Here is a 20,130-nt window from a genome sequence, read left to right on the forward strand (position 1 = left end):
CACAGTTCCTTTCTGGGTCTCTCCTCCCTGGTGCCTATATGTTAATTAGGTGCTGTGTTTCCATTCATATGAAAGGAGCTTAATGTATGATGCAAATCAAGCATCCTTGAAGTGCCTGCTTCCAACCAAGTATATACACCAATTCTTGGAGCTCCCCACCCACTCAACAGGGGTATACAGCCTTGTTCTCTGTAATTAAAGTTGAATTAGCCATCACCTGTTTGGGGTGTATGAACCCTCTACTGAGGATGGCACCCTGAGGCGTACAGAGGTCTGCTGCCCCTCTAGACTTCCTGGGCTGCTGGGAGACAGCCTCCAGGCAGAAGGAGACCAACAGTATTGAAAGGTGCTCAGCTATCAAAAAATAAATCACATGTTCTAGTTCAGGAAGGGAGTCAAAGCATTTTCAAGGAGGATTTCTTTTTAATCAAGAGACATTTTTGATGATCAGGTTTTCAGTAATTGTGACCATCATTGATGTTGAAACCCAGGATGGTCTTTCCTGGTTTTTCCTTGAACCCATTTGGACTCCTATGGGGCAATGGACAGCTACAACAGATCTTTTCTGCTCTATCTACCCCTAAAAATCTTTACTTTTCCTCAACCATCTTACTACGCATGGCACATCTTTCCAGCTGCCTACGGCAGTGACGGCAGTCCCCGGCTCCCCACACCACTCAAACTTGTTCCCTGCCAATGCTCCAAACTCTAGGGACTCAAGCCTCTCCAAAATTGGCTTGGGGAAATCACTGGTTCTCAGTGCTCTGAGCCCTGGGAACTCACAAAATCAGCCAATATCTGCTTGGGAAAAGTGCGGGTGCTATTGCTGGAGACCCTGTACACAGATTTTCACTGCGGCCTCAGGCTCCCATGAGTGAGATTTTAAACATGGGTGAGATTTTGAATCTTCTAAAAGACACCCGCCGCCATGTTGGTTTTGGGAGGAGATGGGTGGAGCCATGGCTTCACTGCCATCTTCACATGGTTTCACGACCATTTTGACTTAGGGCAATTGTGCCCCTTTCCTATGGATGGGTTCCTTCTACAAGAACTCAGCCTTGCCATATGCTCGACCCTCCCCTGTGATGCTCCAAGCCTTGCAAATTCTGTACACTGGCTCTCAATATTCTTACTACTCTAAAATCTATTTCCAAGCTTTAAAAAAATCTTCTCCCTGATTTCTGTACACTCTTAAATATTTAAAATGCTTTAAATTCTATCTAACAATTTATATAATTTTCTCTTTGGATTTACAAGACTTCCGTAGTCATAACTGTTTACTTTATCTCCTTTTAGACTAGGACAACAACAAACCTCGTTTTAAATTGGTATGGACTTTTTTAAAAATTCAAAGTTATGCTTTACAATATATATAACTCAACCCTGCTTCAAAATAAATTTTATATAATGCTAAAATTTCAAAGTTGTAAATGTCAATTCAAATTAATTTAATTTAAAATGTACATCTAACTGCCTATGTTTTTTTCAATTCCTAAATTAATAAATGCTATTGTTGTTTCTCCTGCCATGTGCTGCCTATGATCCAGATTCACCACTAGGCTTTCTGGCTAATGGGTTTGCTATAATAAAATCAAATATAATTTTAAAATTGTTTTATACCATTCTACTGTATTGTTGGTTTTAAATCTCATATCTCAGGGATTATTTACTACTTACAGTTTGTTTGTTTTTTTTTAACCAATATTCTAAATGAAGATCTATTAATTCTGTAGGCATTTATTTCTGTTAAAACTTGGTCGTTGTGCTATCAACACAGCGATATCTTTACTATCAAAAGGTTAAAATATGGTTGGTCTTATTTTCCAAAAACGATATTATGATTATTAATCTGTAGTATAGCCTTAGATTTTATAAGCTATGAACTTTTTATATACTAAATCATACAGAAAAATGCTATGTTCTCACTTTAATGGACTATCTGACTTTTAAGGCTCCAACTTAACAGGGACAAAACCTAAAGTCCTAATATTTAATGGTTAACAAATGCAAGTTAATAGTCATCTCATAGATGTCCAAATATACATTTATAGTCCTACATATGCAAACATGGTCTTACTGCCATCTTTAATAAATTTCAGTATCCTGCCAGACACAGATGTTTCCTATAGCCACAACAGCACCAAAGCAGCTACCGCACATGTTCCAGTCTGACCTCACAGACTTCCATCAAGCTGGACCTGCAATTTCTCTCCCTGCCATGAATATTCTTGAGGACCCTGGACAGCATCAAAACAGCCTGTTCTTCCTGGACTTGGCCAGCATTTCTGACTTTTGACCTCCCTACAGCACCTCCAGTGTCAGCAAGAAGTAGCCAGAAGAGAATCTACGCCCGTTATTCACTTATCATTGACAAAAGGCTGGAATGATGTGCTTCAGGCCCAGGAAAAGCAGCTCCAGATTCTCCCAGCATTCCTCAGTTCCTACGTGCAGCATTGCGTGGCTGACAACTCTCTTCTGGCAACCTTCTACCCTAAATTTTCCAGGGCAGAGGCTTCCCCTCCTCCTCTTGACCATGTAATCTGGCCATTTCGTTGCTATTATTTCTTCTCTCTCTCTTAACCCCTTGCATGGCATCCAAGAGCCTCTTCCAATGAACCTAAATTTATATACTTTAACTAACCTTACATGAGAAGCAGCACAAGTTCCTCATTTTTTAATTATAGAAAAAGGGAGGAATGTAAGTATTTAGGCACCTGCTCCTGGGTTGCCTAGCAAACTATGATGTCATCATGTTTTGAGGGCCAGGTGGTTACACCTGGAAGGCATGGTTGCCTTTCCCTTTAAAGGGAACAACCTGACACGTGGTCCCTCTCTTGGCCTCTTCTCTCTTGCCTCTTGCTCCCCCTCTTGCCCTCTTGGCCATTTCCCCTTTCTCTGTCAGGGAACCCCCTCTCCCTTTCTCTCTCTCTCTTTATCTCCATCTAATAAACTTCTTTCATGTAAAATCTGTTGTGCCCCTCATCATTCATTAATTGTCCCCATCAATGGGATTATAGGTGTGTACCAGACACAAGTGATCAAAAAGGTACAGAATTAGAGACATGAAGTACTCTAAATGGGACATAGGCATCTCATTCCATCCCCAACCCAGGGTTGGGCATCATCACAGAAGAAAGGGCAGAAGGACTGTAAAGACAGAAATGTTCAATAACTGCCATGAAACACTGTCTTCTGGACACAACAGTGCAGTTGCATATATGAACTCCAGGCCACTTGTGATAGCTCACACAAGACCTTCAAAAGCGCAAGTCAGACAAATGCCCAGCATGGAGTGAGAAGTTCCACCCCCAGATGGGGAGCTATTGGCAGTTGATGGGTGCTAGGAGTGGAGGAGTCAGTTTTCTTCAAAGATACAGTCCCTAAGAGGCCATCTATTCTTCAGGACATGGCCTTACACCCATGCACATGCTGGCAGTGTGACTAGACTCAGCTGAAGAACAAATATCAAAACCTTTAACTGTTTAAGTCCCTTCTTCCAGGTTTGCAGGTTTAAACACAGAAATCAAACACTTCATTGTGCCTATCATAAATAACCAGCTGTGTCAAATCACCCCTCTATTTATCAAAATCTCCCACTCTCTCCAGACTCTATGTAAAGTTTATAGTGAAGCTTATTTGCTGACTCTTAAGATATTTTTCCTAGTTAAAAAAAATCTGTTAATTTAAAAGTTTCTGACAAGCAGCCTTAAAGAGTTATGGTTCACATTTTTGACACAATACAGAAAATTTTAATTTAAAACATTGCAGTATTATATAAGGAAGCTCAGTTGTGTCACAGAAACTCATACTATACCATGACCACTTTAGTCATACATTCTGCCTCTGTGTCTGTCTCTTTTTATCCATCCTTAAATCATGGTATCCTTTATAAATGCTTCATATCAGTCTTCCACATTTCTGGCAGACAGGGGTTCAGTTGCACCTGTGGTCAGTGGTGTTAGGATGCTGTGGAGCTGAGCCATGGTATTTGTGTTCTGTAGAGAAGTTTGACTCAGGCAAGAAGTTTGCTTTACAGCAAGTCTTCCTGCTCGAAGCACCCCTTTCGTTGTAGATGTAAAATATCCTTTCTTCAGAGTCTTGTGACTAAAGCCAAAGAGAATGGCTGCACAAATTTCACAGACTGATTAACTAAAAATGGAATGTGTGAGCATTTTTTTTTTCTCCCAAGTTGTAGCCATCTACACTCTTCAGCTCTGACAGAGAGCTGGTCATCTTAAAAGCAACAGCTTAAAGCTGTAGGGGAAAAAAATCATAACTCTTCAGGGTATTCTAACACCTAAAGAAGAAATAAGGCTACTGACCTGGGGAGAAATATGTAGGTGATGCACGCTGAGCCGCTGGAGTCCTGGGTGCCTTTAAATTTAAGTAGACGGTCGCTGTGTCCATTGCAGATGGGAGCTGAGACACTGAACTTGTGAGCAGGGACACAGTCCAAGTCCTTTGCAGTGAAATAAGCAAAAGGAAGTCCTCTGCAAATTGCTATGTGTCCACGCCCACCCACTCTTGTCTCTGAGGGTTTCTTAGTAGTTATTGTCCTTGGTGTCTGTCCAGCTCACACAGCTTACACACTATTGTCTTTTCTTGTTCTTTATTCTTCTCTCATACAGTACATCTTCTCTGCAGTCTTTCCACCAGACTCCCTCCCCCACACCTCCCCTTTCCATGAGACATACTGCTCCTTTGTTTCCCTTGAGAAGAGAGAAACCCTCCTGTGATATTAGCCAAATACAGGATAACAAGATGCAATAGGACTAGGTGTAAACTGTCATATCAAGGTTTGACAAGGCAACCCAGGAGGAGAAAAAGGGTCCCATGAGCAGGCAAAAGACTCAGGGACACCCACACTCCAACTGTTAGGAGCACCACAAAACCAAAGCTATACATTCACAGCATGTATGCAGAGGGCCTAGCACAGACCCAGGCAGGCTTCATGATTGCCACTTCAGTCCTTGAGAAACCCTATGAGCCCTGCTTAGCTGATTCTGTGTTCTGTGTTGTCCTGGTGTCCTCTGGCTCCCGCAATCCTCCCTCTCCTTTTTCCATGCGGTTCCTTGAGCTCTGCCTGATGTTTGGCTGTGGGTCTGCTCCCATCACAGGTTATCATCTTAAGGTAAGAAGGAATAACTTGGTGTTTCCTTTTCTTAACTAAAGAGAGGGGCTTTTGTTCTGATTTCTGTAACCATCAGTTCTGAGTTGTTCTCTCAGGGTTGTTGTTATGTACAATGATGAAAATCCCAACCATTCTATTATACCACTGAGGACTCAGGAGTCAGATGCTGGGGTGAAAACCCGCCAGCTCAAAGAGACAGAGAAAGTAACCACTTGATCTTCCTTCTCAGCTCAGCTCTGGATGGAAAAACCCCAATGGGCTAATTAGTTCAACTAACAGCCCAGGAGGAAAAGGTCAAAAAACCCAAGGCTGAAGGCTTGCTAGTTCAAAGCCCCAAAAGGGAGCTGAGGAGCTGAAGCCTAAAGTAAAGACAGAGCTTGAGCCTTTTCTTCTTTTTCTCTACCATGTTTTAAATACCCCTCAACTCAAAGTCCATCCTACTCTTTAATCACTGTCAGCTGGTTTCCTGTTTCACCTCTGGACATAGTGTTAACTTTATTAGATTCAGTATACATAAAGCTCCTAGATTAAAGGTGTGTGCTAGGCCTGGGTGAAACACACCATAATCACCTGCTTACAATAAACAGAAAGTTCATGGATTAAAGGTGTGTGATAGGGCTCAACGACACCAAAGAAACAGGGTTTTACACTTCACAGTTTTGGGGACCACAATAGGAATATTGCAACACAGGGTAGGTGAGCTCAGGGTGAGGGAAATATAGCATGCTTCCTCAGTTCAAACTGAAGAGATCACTCTCTCCAAATTATCAGCAATTAAAATAGATAATATATTAGGCTGTGCTATAAAAATAATACATGAAAGTCCATGGTTATGTTTGACATGAGTTGAAGCTATAAAATCCTCCTGAAACATCCATGCTGCAAAGGAAGCTATGGAATGTGGAAACAACATGACCTTGGGAAATGTTCATGACTGAAACAACAGGAAAAGCAATGAGGAGGGAGCCATGTGTGCCACTCTGCACTGTCCTGCTCTGCACTGCACGTGGATGTGACAACATTCCCCTGAGTTAAGGACATCATCTGTCAGAGCTACAGGGAGTGCAGGACTTAGGTCTCTGGGGTGTGCTAACTTCTCCAGGGACTTTGCAGGCCTAGAGCCTCAGAGCAAAGACATCAAATGTCAAGTCAGATATTGTCACATTACAGTGAGGAAAAAGAAAAGCAGGGGTTGCCTTAAAGTTACTTTCTGTGTCAGAGCGGAATTGTTCCAGGTACTCACAGTTACTGGCCGTAAGAACAGTCTGATGGGTGCGAGTTCCAGAAGATAGGGGATGTAGACATACAACCTACATGGGGCTCACTCATTCCCTAAGACAATGATCACTATAAAGTGAGGGCAAACCTGTGTGGGTCTCACAGCTCACTTAAGACTCAGTACATCCACTGCAGCTGTTAATGTTTGATTACAGTCATTTCACTCAATGCAAGGCACAGTGTTCTGTGTCAGGCTCCATCTATTTATTTTCTGCAGTGCTGGAAATTGAACTTAGGACCTCATGAATTCAAAGGAAGCACTCAATCACTGAACTATGTTCCCAAGACTTTGTGTTCCCAAGTGATTTGCCAACACTGAAAACTTTAGCAATTAAGCAAGATTTTCCAGAGTTTCCTATCACGAGTCGTGATATTCTAAAATCAAATATGAAGAATTTATGAAAATATTCTCAAATTATGGTACACAACAATTTCAGTATATAGAAAGGCCTTGAGCCTTAGTATTTAGAGAACTGTGTCCTCTGTGCTCTGACTTCCACAAACACAGTTAGACATTCATGTGTGTTTTGCTTGCACACACAAACACTATCTATCTATCTATCTATCTATCTATCTATCTATCTATCTATCACTCAACATTCTTAAACATTTTTTAAATCTAAAAGCCAGTGACTAACATCATATTCAGTGATACAAGACTGAAAACATTTTCTCTAGATCAGGAGTGTCTGCCCTCCCCTCTTCTACAATGAGTGTAGAAGTCATGGATATATATTGAAGTGAACAGGTGTCATATTGCTGTGTTTGTACTGTGCTTCTATTTGCACCGGGGAGCAGATGTGAAATACATGCTGTGTTGGATTCTCTTGCATAAAGATTACCATAGTCTGGGCAACTTAAACAATAAAATGTTCTCAGAGTTCTGGAAGTCAAAGTCTACCATTAGAGTGTTCTCAGAGTTGATTTCATCTGAGACCTCCCTCATTATCTCAGAGCCATCTTCTTTTTTGTCCATGTCCCCCTCCCCTGTATCTATGCAATAACCCTTTGCTATCAGTCACAGCAAAGTGGGGTATAACTTCAAAGCTTCATTTTAGCTAATGAACTGAGACCCTGTCTCCAATACAGTCCCATTCTGAGGCACAATATATGAAGGGGAGGGACACAGTTAATGACATAGCCTAGTGTGTTTAAGCCAGTCCAGTGGGAGCATTTTTATATTGTGAACATTCTAAAACATAAAACATTTGTTTATTTATCTATTTGTTGATTGTTGAATGATTAAATACTTGTGTGTGAATGAAAACATGCTATTTTGTATGAACTCATAAGAATTGTTTCTCTCCTTTCACCCTATAGGTTTTAGGGATCAAAGTCAGGCCATCAGGTTTGGCTGCAAGTGCTGTCATTCTCTAAGGCAGCTTTACCTGTAAATGATTATGTCTGTATATATGACTAAGTATCATAGGTTAGTAGATGGCTATTGATATACACAGGACAAATAATAAAGACTTGTGACTTCTAAATGCCAAGTGAAACCACTGATTAGCACCAGACATGAAATGCAAACCCTTCTGAATGGGAAGCACTCTTCCTGACTTGTCCTACCATAAATGCCACCGGTACTCATAAAACTTTCAAAACCATAATGGATAGGACATTGGCTAGAAGCCTTCCATATTCAAGGTTCAGAATTTTCCACTGCAAACAAGAGCAGGTCAGTTGTCTTTGTGCACAGGAAATAATAACCACAAAGGTCTCCAAAGAAGCAGGTTTTTGTAACTCTGGTCAGCAGAACCATTAACCATCTGTGTACCAACAGGCCTACTAGCATCTGCCTGGAGTGTACAAACATGGATTTTTTTAACACATGTTCTATAATGAATATTCTATAATTGTTTTGTCAAAAACAAAGATTGTAAATGGGGGAAAAGATGAGGGAACAGCCCTAGAACTCACTCTTCTTCAAGTCCCCTTTTCTTAAACAATATGGCCCCCTTATTAGGTGGTCACTCTTGTTCAACCATTCAGTAAACAGCCACTTACATGTGTTACAAGACACAGTATTTGTTGGGAGGGTGGCATGTGAAAAGATTGAAGTGTGGAATACACATTATACAAGACAATATATGAACAAAGCTGGACACAGAAACAAAGCGGGGAGGTTAAATGCTCATGGGATGGTGCATGGATGGAGGGCTGTGTCGTTAGGAATGGAGTGAAAGTTAGAGAATGTACTGAAACACAGGAAGTCCCAAACCAAAGAGCAAGCATCTTTGGTTTTGGATATCTCACAAGATAGAAAATTCCATAAACAAATGTGTATTATTCATCACTGAATATTTATGGTGAATTCTCAGGAGGGGCACGTGCGAACAATCTCTGAAACCTCATATTAATCATTGCCTCTGTTTATACAGAAAGTGGGATTTCAAGGATGTTTTCTCGGGTTAAATATTTTTCTAAAGTTGTCCTGTATGAGTGTTTAACTTCTGTGCTGTTTGTCCTTCAGAAATATCAGGCTTATACATGTTGTATTTCTTAGTTATTTAACAGCTACCCTCTTCATTGCTTTAACTTGGCTGACAGGTAACTTTATATCCCATTATCTGGTTTAGTTACCGCTGTCCTTCTGTCTATGCTAACTGTGGCCAGCTCATTTACTCCCGTTGTTTTCATGCTTCATTCTTTTAATTTAACCTACTGAAGAAATCCTCTCACCAAAGCCAAAGTTGTCTATAATTGGTTGGCTATGATAAGGTTGCTATAAGACTTTACCTTATTTACCTTAAAATATTTATTTGGGTACAAATTTTTCATCAGCTTTCCTGTTTGTTTCCCCCTGGTTCTGGTGTGGTTTGTGGTAAAGGAATGCCAGGGCCATGTCTATGAAATGTCTCCAACGAGTCATCCTCATGATTACCTGCTCTGTGTGGAAATGTCATCGAACAGCTGCCTGAGGGCTCTTTCCCTCCACCTGGATAGGCAAGATGCTCTCCCACTTCTGGTCCTAGCAGCCTTGCCCCCTTTTACCCTCAGGGTTTGCAGAAATGAGTCATAGCCACTGCTGGGAAATCAACAGCAATTGGTGCCTTGTAGTGTTCAGTTTTTCTCCAAACCTCGATGGCCATGACCCTCAGCTCTCAAAGTTCAGACCCTAGGACTCTGCTGGACCCTTGGCAGAACCTGGGTTTGAACTCTCAGCCCCAGGTCTGAAACCCTTGTCCATTACCACTAGGTATCTCTCCAGGATTTTCCCAGCAACTAGGACCTTGGTTTCTGTTCTCTCCTCTTTCAGGCTCAGCTCTGCCTGCTCTGTCCTCTTTCTCCTTCTTTCCTTCTCCCTCCCATCCTGGCTGGTCACAAACAGATCAGCTGCTTCTTCAGCTGTCCAGCAGCAACAGCCTTACCGTAGTCACAACATGGCCAGCCTGCACTCGGGGGTCCTGCCTCAGCCTCTGTGGTTCTGTAGCCTGTGCTCTCTGTTCTCCCTGCTGCTATTTCCCTAGCCTTAGCAGCTCAGCCTGGACTGCCTAGAGAAAACATGACAAGGCCACTTCAGAGGAGCCTTTTTTGAGGACTCATGTTGCAACATCAGGCAGGCTGCTTCCAGCAGACTTGGTGAGCCAGAGCCACCTTCCTGAGAAGCTTGAGCAAAGGCCTTTGGACCAGTCATGGCCTTGGGTTTCTGACCATTCACAGCACTGTTTGGATCAGTCACAGAATTGACTCTTGCACCAATCACAGGAGTTGAGGATTGTGTTTTGGAGCAGTCACAGGCTGGACTCTAGAATCATCTCAAGCTCAGTGAACTTTCTGATAGCAAAGAATCTGGTTTAAACTGTTCCTGAGAGGTAAACCAAACTTAGTGACTTAATACAACAAATGCTGTGTGTGAGATGAATGAGTGACTATATTGAGTGAATGTATGTGATTGTCTGTTCTTGAGTCTTGAGTGTGTGGCACACCTGTGTGGAGGTCAGAGAGCAACTGTGTGCATGGCTCCTTTCACCTTTCTACTTTTTCTGAAACTGTGGTTTTTTTTTTTCTTTCTTGTTTTATTTTGTTTGTTGCTGCTCTCTTAGCCAGACTAAGAGGCTGAGGACCTTCTGAAGACCGTCCTGTGTCCAACTCCCTTCTTCTCATAGGGGCACACTTGGATTGCAGATGTTTTCACTTCTGCATAGCTCTTAGATGGGTTCTGGGCATCTCACTTCAGGTCATAATGCTTTGTGGAAAGTACTTTTACGCACTGAGCTGTCTCCTCAGCCTACAAGTGATATCTTCCATCACAATCTGTAAGTCGGGTATCTGGCATAGCTGAGCTGGAAAGGGAAGATACTGCATGCCTAAGACAGACAGAAACTTGGATTCTGGTGCTAGAGTACCCACCCAATGTATGACAGCCTGAGTTTGAGCCACGAGCAGGAGAAAAAGGGGGGAGAGGAGAGGAGGTATGGGAGAGGAAGGGGGAAAGATACAAGAACCACTTCCTTGTCATGTATATGAGAACCACAATGTTCACACTGAGCTCTCTTGCTTTGCCTCTGTTTCATGCCCGGATGCACTGGTACAGACTGTACCACTGGCAATGTTGTCAGCCTCATCAGGGGTCAAGAACGTAGCAAGTTAAAGCTGCTTCTTAAGATGCCAGTGCTGACACAAGAGTCACAGCGCTAAGGCTGGATTCAAGGAGGCTCACAGTACAATCTCTCCACAGCCTTTCTTACATTTTATGCAGGAAGTGTCCTCTGAAAGAGGCTCAAGTGTCCATGTTTTGGTGCTCAGCTTGATTACAGATGCAGTCCCTGAGAGGTCATTAGGGAATGAGGGCTCTGCCTCATTTTAATCCACTGATGAGTTCAGAACTTGATAACAGTACTGGGGGATTGGGGAGCCCCTGAGATCAGGTGTAGGTGACATGCCAGAAACATGCCTCTGGTTTGTCCTTGGTCCCTCTTTGTCTCCCTCTTCTGCTTCCAGTTGCCACATGCTCTGCCATCACCTTCTGCATCTCTGGGGCCCAGAAACACATTTACTGGGGCAGAAAATCCTGAAGCTGGGCCAAAGAAGTGCTCCCTGCTTTAAGTTTTTCTCTCAGCTGTTTTTAATAGAGATGTAAAATCCCACTAACACCCCTTGGAAAGAAGACGGGAGGAGGACAAAATGAAACAGAAGTGTTTCTAGATACCTTCAATATTTCCCTGAAGTCTTCCAGAATCCAGAACAACATTGTCACTCTAGTTGGCGGTGTGAATCTGGGAGAATAGAGCCTAAAAAGAAAAGAGCTAACGTCTCATGTAATAGCCAACTTCACTCAGAGCATCCGACAATTGTATTCTGAGGGTTAAGCAAGGTCATATGAGCAAAGATCGCATGAGTTCAAGATGCATACAGTCACAAGGAAGGTGTGCGCACGAGGGCTCAGTACACAGCCTGGAGGACAAGCCATGCCTGGAAACACCGTCTGAAGAGTGAGCTATCGCGTAATCTGAGCGAGGCCCACTCCGACATGCTGCATCTGGGAGGGGCACAGCAGCCCATTCCAGGAGCAACCCTTTGTTTTGGAGGTTCTGAGGACACAGGAGTCATCCTGTTTTCTGGAGTTTTCTCAGAATTCTCACAGCTTCAGTCATGGACTATGTACTGACAAATAGAGCTTTGATATTTTGGAGTGTGTGATCAATAAGCAAGGTTTATAACCTTTCAGGTAACATGACCTCTGAGCTTCCTGTGAAGCAATCAGGAGAATTGCACGTTGCCCATATAATTTATCTTTTGGGTTTAGAGCGCTGGAACTTGTAATATTCTTTCTTTTCTTTTCCTTTTCCTTTCTCAATGTGTACCCTTGTCTGTCCTGGAACCCACTATGGAGACCAGGGTAGCCTTAAGTTCACAGACATCCACCTGCCTCTTGAGTGCTTAGGATTAAAGATGTGCTCCACAAAGTCCAGCAACTTTTAATACTCTTGACGCATTGCGAGCTCCTTCCCAAAGGCTGCGTTATTTCAATCAGATTCTAACTAGGTCACGGTGCCAATTCACCTTTTTCTTATTTACTTTATTGTAAAAATACAATGCAGCGTTTCTCTTTTAAGTTCTTTCAATCGTTTTTAATTTTATATGTATGAACGTTTGCCTATATGCACGGGCACCGTGAAGCCTGGTGCCCAGGAAGGCCAGAAGAGGGTGTTGGGTCCCTGGAGCCAGAGGGGACTGTGAGCTGCCGCGTGGGTCTTGGGAACTTAACGTGGGTCCCTCTTCATCACTGAGTTCTCCTTCCAGCCCCTTCTCTTTTGAAATTTTAATTACACACTAGATAACTGGGGCCAACAGTTGCACGCACAGCAGGTCTCTAGAGTTTACTGAGCCTGGTTGATTTTCTACTTATAATGAATGATCTCCACATCCTCCCTGTTCCCTGGTGACCACCTCTCCGTTCCTTCACGTTCTCGTGTGACTACTGCAGATGTGTATGTGTGTGGAATCAGGAGGCATTTGTTTTCTGCGAGTCCCTTATCTATTTAGCATAAAGTCCTCCAGCTTCACCTGTTTCCTGAGCCACATGTGCCTTCTTCTAAAGGCCGACTACCCTTCCACCGTGTGAATATACCACACCCAGCTGGTGGCATCAGTCACTGGCTGCATGTCGGGTGATCTTATTCTGATAGTGCTTCAGTGAGGATGGAAGCGGTCATATCGCTTAAAGGCCTGGATTTTGATCATTTCAGGTAAGCATCTAGAAGAGAAACTGCTGGATCAAACTGCAGTGCCGTTTAATTTTCTGAGGAGTTTCTACTGTTTTCCAGGGGCCTCACCATTTAGCCTTCCCCGCAGTGTTCAGCTTCTCCCTCTCCTCTGTGTTCCTTGCATTGTTGTGTTTGGTCAATAGTCAGGAAATGATTTCCCATGAGGCTTTGACGTATACTAACCTCATGGATGAGCGTTCAGCATTCCCTTGGCCATCCGTGTATCTTTTTTTTTTTTTTTCTGTAGTGCCTATTGAAGTCCTTTACCCATTTTTATACAGTTATTACATTTTTAAAAAACCAATGAATCAGTCATGAAATCTTGTATATTTTGGACATATATGTAGCAGGGCAGGAACCTTCCCAGATGTCATAACGTCTAAGTCGTTAGTAGGATGTTGTCAGGTGCATAGTCCATGGCACACAGACAGATGGAAAGCTAAACAATAAAACATAAAAGTTGGGATGAGATGCGCACTGAGCCACAGTGTGGCTATTTTTATTTTTAATTTATTTGAAATTCGACTTTTAAGCCTAACCTGATTCTACCTAGTTTTCTTTAGAAAATTAACTTCGCTTCAGTTAGTTAATTTTAAGTCCAGCTTCAAACCAGAACATTCCTGGGAGTTGGGGGGGGGGATGACATATTTGGAAAGATCGAAGAGCCCACTTCTGAGTCTGATACGAATCATCCCTGTTCTGTGGGGTGTGGGCCCTTGGTGTTCTGTACATCAGCTTTAGGTTTCAGAGCAGCGAGGGACTACGTGAAATTTCCAGTCAAAGAGATGTACATTTCCCACAGGCCACATCCTATGTAGCGCCTACACTGCCTGCCCCACATCCTGTACCTCCTGCCCCACAGCCTACACTGGACACGTATGTTTGCCTTTTCTTGTCTGTTGCACTTCACTTCGCACAGTAGACCTGGTTTCATCCTCATCCTACCTGGTGCATTTCACCATTCTCTGCTCCCTCCTCCTCCTTCTTCCTCTCCCCTACATTGTATCCTCTCTCAAGCCACCGGGACACAGGCACGCCCAACACCTTTCATCTTTTCCAAGGCCTTTGTGCTCAGCTACCCACTATTCAACAGGCCTTTTGAGATCTCTTCCTCCCCAAGACTGCTGTAGCAGTCCCAGGTCCACGTGCAGGGTGTGTTGGGGCAGGGGGGAGAGGCAAGCCTTCCTGTCATGACAGCCCTTGTGCTTATCTGCTCATTGGCCAATCCCCATGCTTCAGGGCTGATCTTTGGGCTGCTTTCCTAAGGTCAAAGGTGATGCTGTGGTGAATCATGTCACCAGCAGGACCCCAGCATCTCTGTCCTTCTGCTCCTGTGGAAAAGGATGGAGATGGCAGTGGCTCACGCAGACCTGGGGTCTGAGGTCTTGCTCACAACAGATGGCACATGGGCAACGAAACCTAACTGGTCATTCTCTCTAAGCCTGGGGAATGTGATCGAGGCACACAGCATTCACTGAGAAACTGTCCCTAGGGGAAGAAAGCTTGTCTGCTGCCTCATTTTGGCTGTTGTGAATTCTGTTGCAATAACAGTGGACCCTGTATTCTCATCCTTCAGGTATGCACCCCGTAGCAGACTCCTGGATCATTTGGCACTCTCTATCATTAATTCATTTGTTCATTCAGTCAGTTGCTGACTGTATATTATGATAATCTATTTGTTTCTTTGCTTCTTTAATAATGGACCTACTGTCTTTCACAACAGCTTCAAGTTCACCAGCAGGCTTGGCAAACATCTCTTCTTTCTCTCTTTTCCATCCTGTCAATCCGTCTGACCACCTTTGCATATATATAAATCAGACCTAGTGGAGTTAAGTACTTTTAAGAGCTAGGAACATACCTTAGGTGGATCAGTGAGTTTGAGGCCAGCCAGTTATACAGAGCGAATTCTATGGTAACCAGAGCTACACAGAGGAAACTTAGTCTTGGGGGGAAAAAAAAGAAAAAATAGCAAGCAAACAAACAAACAAACAGTACTTTACACCTCCTTATAAGCAAGCGCAATGCAGCTATCAGTGGCCAACACAAGGGAGAGCAAGATGAAATGACCCCTTGACTTCTCAACCCACCAGAGGTATGTCAACTGGAGGAGAAGCTATGCTTTGAGATCAAACCCTGTGTGTGGGAACAGAATGGAGATAAGGGCAGGACTGGACTGGCCTCACAGTCACTCTCCAGAGAGGCACGAACCTTTCAGAGTGTCTCAAGGGAATATTTTGTCTATGAGTTAATTCTTCCTGAGCTGGTGAAGGGAAGGAGTGCTCAGGGCTTCTGTCATTATTTGAAAGTGAAATGTCCCCTGTAGGCTAATGTGCTTAAACACTTTGTCTCCTTCATCTCATGGGGCTATGTGGGGAAGCCCGGGGACTTAGGTTGAGACCTGACTGTGGTTCATATTCCAGCCTCAGGCCAAGCTCTCTGCATCCTGGTTGGTGTCAGGCACTGAGCAGTTGCTGTACAGTCCTGTCATCCCAGGCCAATGCAATTCTCCTGCTATGGGGCCATACCACGATGGACTGTTTTCTTTGATCTGTGAGCCAGAATGAATTCTCCAAAAAGTTCCTTCTGTCAGTTATGTGGTCACAGAGAGAAAATTAACCAATACAATGTCTTACTTCACGTATCACTGACAGGGTATCCCTTTTCTTATCAATATCAATGATCTCAGTTCCCCAGTAAAATGATAGACTAAGAGAATGGATGCAAAAACAGGATCCATCCTTCCAAGGAACACACCTCAACATCAAGGATAGACATTACCTCAAAGTAAAGGGTTGGAAAATGGTAGTCCAAGCAAATGTACCTAGGAAGGAAATTGGTATAGCTAATTTAATATCTAACAAAATATACTTCTAACCAAATCTAATCAGAATAGATAGGGGAAAGACACTACATAGTTATTAAAGAAAAAATCCACAAAGACGACATTTCAATTCTTAACATCTATGTCCTAAACAGAAGATCACCCAAGTTTTTAAAAGAAACACCACTACAGCGAAAACATGTTGACCCTTACACAGTAATAGTGGGAGATTTCAATATCCCAGTCTCACCAATAGACAGTTCATGCAGGCAAAATCTAAACAGAGAAATGCTGGAGCTAACAGATGCTTATAAACCAAATGGACCTAATAGATATTTGCAGAACATTTCACACAAAGAATACACCTTCTTTTCTGCACCTCACAGAACTTTCCCCAAGAGTAACCACATATTCTGACACCAAACAAGTCTCAACAGATACAAGAAAATTCAAGTAATGCCCTATCAGACCACCGCATATGAAGGCAGTATATCAGCAAAAAGAGATACAACGGAAAGCTTACAAACTAGTGGAAACCGAACAGCTTTACACAGAATAAAATAATAGGTCAAGACAGAAATTAAGAAAGAAGTTCAAGACTTTCTAGAATCCAATGAAACTGGAAACTGAAAATACAATATACCCGAACTTACGAGACACAATAAAGGCAGTTCTAAGAAGCAAGTCCATAGCACTAAGTGCCTGCAAAAAAAAAAAAAAAAATACCGAAGAGTTCTCAAACCAGCAACTTAACAGCCCACCTAAAAGCTCTAGAACAAAAAGATGAAATCACATCCAAGAGGAGTATATATAACATGAAATAATCAGACCCAGGGCTGAAACAAATAAAATAGAAACAAACAAACACAAAGAATGAGTGAAACAAAAAGTTGGTTCTTTAAGAAAATCAGTAATATTGGCAAACCCTTATCCAAATTTATTAAAAGGCAGAGAGAGTATATCTAAATCAAAATCAGAAACAAAATGGGGGACATAACATCAGACATCAAAAAAAAAATTACAAGGACATACTTTAAAAACCTGTACTCCACCAATTGGAAAGTATAAAAGAAATGAATAGTGTTCTCAATAGGCACCATATACAAAACTTCAATCAAACTCAAACAAACAATTTAAACAGATCTGTAATTCCCAGTGAAATACAAACAGTCATTAAAGTCTCTCAACAAAAATAGCTCAGGGACAGATAAAATGACTCCTAATGATAATTTTGCTATACTCATAGATCACTGCCTTACTAAACCATTATCAAAGAAGCTTGCTCCTGCAATAACTGGGAACAGGTACAGAGAACCACACATAATGGAGAGAGAGAGAGAGAGAGACACACCTTGGAGCACACAATTCTAAATGGGATGTCTCGAGCAAATTTCTCCCCTCAGAGCTCAGGGAATCCCATGGAAGAGGAGGTAGAAAGGATGTGTAGGAGCCAGAGAATATGGAGGACAGCAGGAGAACAAGGCTCTCTAAGTCAACTGAGCAAAGCGCGTAAGAACTCACAGCGACTGAAATGGAGAGCACAGGGTCTGCATAGCTCTACACCAGATCCTCTGCACACATAGTACAGCTTTCAGTTTAGTGTCCAGACGGTGTGGACAAGTGGATCTGTAATTCTTGTGCCTTCTCTTGGGCACTATTCCTTCTGTTCATTTCCTTGTTCAAATTTGAAGTGATGGTTTTTGTTTTAATCTTATTGTATTTTATTTTGTTATGTTTTGTTGTTATCTCTTAAAGAAGGCTGTTTTTTTGTTTGTTTGTTTGTTTTGTTGTTCTTCTCCTAATGAAACAGAAAGGGAATAGATCTGGATAGGAAGGAAAGTAGGGAGAAATTGAGAGGAGTAGAGAGAGGAGGAACTAATCAGGATATTTTGTCTGATGGAAGACTAATTTTTTAATAAAAGGTAGAGGAAAGAGGGGGAAGAAAATCTAGGCATCCAATTCTAAATCTGTGCAGATGACATGCTTAGTGTCATCTACACCTCACACACAGCATGCAGGGAGAAAGCTCGCTTAGGAGATAAGAAACCAGAGTTCCTCCTAGCTTCTGAACTCTGGCCAGGATGGAACCAAAGACATTTCCTATTTCGAGGAGAATTGGAACTGTCCAACTTGGGACCTCTGCTTCCAAATCTGCTTGGCCCTTTTCATCTCCTGTCCTTCACGGCTTAAGCATCCAGTCCTGTGTCCCAGCTTTTCCTTAGTTTAAGCTGAGGCTCCCTGTTACCTTGGAGTTTGGTGTAAATGAATAAAATGTAGTAAATATATATTACAATATATTCATTTTGTATCCCAGATGTAGCCCCCTCTCTTATTCCCTCCCAATCTCACCCTCCGTTTCTCATCTCCTCCCATGATCTTCCCCCAGTACACTGATAGGGGAGGTCCTCTTTCTCTTCCATCTGACCCCAGCTTATCAGGTCTCATCAGGACTGGCTGCATTGTCTTCCTCTGTGGCCTGGTAAGGTTGCTCCCCCCTCAGGGGGAGGTGATCAAAGAGCCAGCTCCTGAGTTCATGTCAGAGACAGCCCCTGTTTCCATTACTGGGGAACCCTCTTGGACACTGAACTGCCATGAGCTACATCTGTGCAGGGGTCTTTAGGTTATCTCCATACATGGTCCTTGTTTGGAGTATCAGTCTCAGAAAAGACCCCTGGGCTCAGATTTTTTGGTTCTGTTCCTCTTCTTGTGGAGTTTCTGTTCCCTCCAGGTCTTTCTATCTCCCCATTAATTCATAAGATTCCCTGCATTCTGCCCAAAGTTTGGCTATGAGTCTCAGCCTTTGCTTTGATATCCTGCAGAGTAGAGTCTTTCAGAGGCCCTCTGTGGTAGGCTCCTGTCCTGTTTCCTGTTTTCTCCCTCTTCCGATGTCCATCCCATTTGCCTTTCTGAATGGGGATTGATCATCTTACCCAGGGTCCTCCTTCTTGCTTAGCTTCTTTAAGTGTACAGATTTTAGTATGTTTATCCTATATTATATGTCTAATATCCACTTATAAGTGAGTATATACCCTGTGTGTCTTCTGCTTCTGTGATAACTCACTCAGGACAATCTTTTCTAGCTCCCACCATTTGCGTGCAAATTTCATGATTTATTTGTTTTTAATTGCTGAGTAGTATTCCATTGTGTAATTGCACCACAATTTCTGTATCCTTTCCTCAGTTGAGGAACATCTGGGTTGTTTCCAGATTCTGGCTATTATGAATAAACTTGGGAAGGATCTTCATCTACCCTATATCTGACAGAGGGCTAATATCCAGAATATATAAAGAACTCAAGAAGTTAAAAAGGAACAAATCAAGTAACCCAATTTAAAAATGGGGAACAGAGCTAAACAGAGAATTCTCAATAGAGGAACATCAAATGGCAGAGAAACACTTAAAGAAATGCTCAATGTCCTTAGTCATCAGGGAAATGCAAATCAAAACGACCCTGAGATTTCACCTTACACCTATCAGAATGACTAAGATTAAAAAAAAAAAAAAACTCAAGTGACAATACATTCTGGAGAGGATGTGGAGAAAGGGGAACCCTCCTCCATTGCTGGTGGGAATGTATATCAATCTGGCACTTTCTCAGACAATTAGGAGTAGTGCTACCTTAAGATCCAGCTCTACCACTCTGAGACATATATCCAAAAGATACTCAAGTACATAATAAGGACATTTGCTCAGCCATGTTTTTAGCAGCTGAAACTTTTTAAAAATATAATTTATAGTCAGTAAAATTAATTCATTTGTTGCACATTTCCGTGAATTTTGAGAATGATCTGTGAAACAGAAATACAAACCTCAACTAAACGTGCAAATTGCCTTGGTCATAGTGTCTCAGCCATAGCAAAGTAGCTAAGACACATGCTTCTTCAACCTAAGCCTGTTTGGACCTTTTTCATTCCGTTCCAGCCTAAAGACATGTCCAACAGGCCCCAACAAGAAACAGCGGGTCACGAAAGAAGAGACGGTGCTGGGGTCTGCGGGAATGGCTGCTAGTCCCAGAAGAAACACCTGTGTGCTGGGTAGGTTTGTCAATTGGACCCAACTGGAGTCAAGTGGGCTGGTGGAGCCTCCGCTGAGAAATTGCATCCATCAGATTGGGAAGTCTGTGGGGGCCTTTTCCTGACTGATGTCAGACGTGGAAGGGCCCATCCTTCTGTGGGCTGTGCCACCTCTGC

The 20,130-nt window shown here is 42.6% G+C and overlaps 1 long non-coding RNA gene across 1 annotated transcript in view; it reads left to right on the forward strand.

Moving 5' to 3' along the window:
- Positions 1-10,109: 10,109 nt before the first annotated feature.
- The window catches only part of LOC132654302 (uncharacterized), a 32,994-nt gene continuing 22,973 nt past the window's right edge, over positions 10,110-20,130 (forward strand). Inside the window, exons 1-3 of the long non-coding RNA XR_009591980.1 lie at positions 10,110-10,224; positions 12,954-13,101; positions 19,862-19,974. This is a non-coding gene — a long non-coding RNA (uncharacterized LOC132654302). The remainder of the gene's footprint in view (positions 10,225-12,953; positions 13,102-19,861; positions 19,975-20,130) is intronic.

The sequence above is a fragment of the Meriones unguiculatus genome, chromosome 5 (assembly GCF_030254825.1).
Source record: "Meriones unguiculatus strain TT.TT164.6M chromosome 5, Bangor_MerUng_6.1, whole genome shotgun sequence".
Classification (NCBI taxonomy): Eukaryota; Metazoa; Chordata; class Mammalia; order Rodentia; family Muridae; genus Meriones; species Meriones unguiculatus.